The 1476-nt window shown below is 41.5% G+C and overlaps 1 protein-coding gene across 1 annotated transcript in view; it reads right to left on the bottom strand.

The window, feature by feature from the left end:
* TPH2 (tryptophan hydroxylase 2) overlaps nucleotides 1–1476 on the bottom strand; it is a 132836-nt gene that overhangs the window by 90170 nt on the left and 41190 nt on the right. The gene's annotated exons all lie outside the window — the stretch shown is intronic.

The following is a 1476-nucleotide window of genomic DNA, read 5'->3' as shown; positions in this document are numbered from 1 at the left end:
CTACAAGATACTGCAAAACATCAACAACAAAAAGACAAATAACCCAATTAAAAAATGGGCAAAGGATATGAACAGGCACTTCACCAAAGAAGACATTCAGGTGGCTAACAGACACATGAAGAAATGCTCATGATCATTGGCCATTAGAGAAATGCAAATCAAAACTACAATGAGATACCATCTCCCCCAACAAGGCTAGTGTTAATCCAAGAAACACAAAGTAATAAGTGCTGGAGAGGTTGTGCAGAGACTGGAACACTTATACACTGTTGGTGGGAATGTAAAATGGTACAACCAGTTTGGAAATCAATTTGGCACTTCCTTAAAAAGCTAGAAGTAGAAGTACCATATGATCCAGCAAAACCACTCCTTGGAATATATCCTAGAGAAATAAGAGCCGTCACACGAATAAATATATGCACACCCATGTTTGTTGCAGCACTGTTCATGATAGCAAAAAGATGGAAGCAACCTAGGTGCCCATCAACAGACGAATGGATAAACAAATCATGGTATATTCACACAATGGGATACTACACAACAGTAAAGAACAATGATGAATCCATAAAATATCTTATAACATGGAGGAATCTGAGGGCATTATGCTGAGTGAATTTAGTCAGTCACAGAAGGACAAATATTGTATAAGACCACTATTATAAGAACTCAAGATAGGGTTTAAACACAGAAGAAAACATTCTTTGATAGTTACGAGGGTAGGGAAGGTGGGAAGGGAGAGTGAGGGTTATTCACTAACTAGATAGTAGACAAGAATTATCTTAGGTGAAGGGAAGGACAGCACACACTACAGGGGAAGTCAGCACAACGGGACTAAACCAAAGCTAAGAAGTTTCCTGAATACAGTAAAACACTTTGCAGGACAGAGTAGCAGGAGTGGAGGTCTAGGGACCATACTTTCAGGGGACATCTAGGTCAATCGGCATAACAAAGTTTATTAAGAAAATATTCTGCATCCTACTTTGGTGAGTGATGTCTGGGGTCTTAAAAGCTAGCAAGCAGCCATCTAAGATGCATCAATTGGTCCCAACCACCTGGAGTAAAGGAGAATGAAGAACACCAAAGGCACAAGGAAAGTATTAGCCCAAGAGACAGAAAGAGCCACATAGACCAGAGACTTCATCAGCCTAAGACCAGAAGAACTGGATGGTGCCCGGCTACCACCAATGACCACACTAACAGGGAACACGACAGAGAGTCCCTGAAGGAACAGGGAAGAGTGGGGTGCAGAACTCAAATTCTAGTAAAAAAAGACCAGACTTAATGGTCTGACTGAGACTGGAGGAACCTCAGAAAGAATGGCCCCCAGACTCTCTGTCAACCCAGAACTAAAACAATTCCCAAGGCCAACTCTTCAGACAAAGATTGGACTGGACTGTGGGACATAAAATGATACTCCTGAAGAGTATGCTTCTTAGCTCAAGTAGATACATGAGACTAAATGGGCAGCTTCTGTCC

Source organism: Trichechus manatus, unplaced genomic scaffold (genome assembly GCF_000243295.1).
Source record: "Trichechus manatus latirostris isolate Lorelei unplaced genomic scaffold, TriManLat1.0 scaffold00164, whole genome shotgun sequence".
Lineage (NCBI taxonomy): Eukaryota > Metazoa > Chordata > Mammalia > Sirenia > Trichechidae > Trichechus > Trichechus manatus.
Note: the sequence above shows the minus strand (reverse complement) of the source record. Positions and strands in the feature narration are given on the sequence as shown.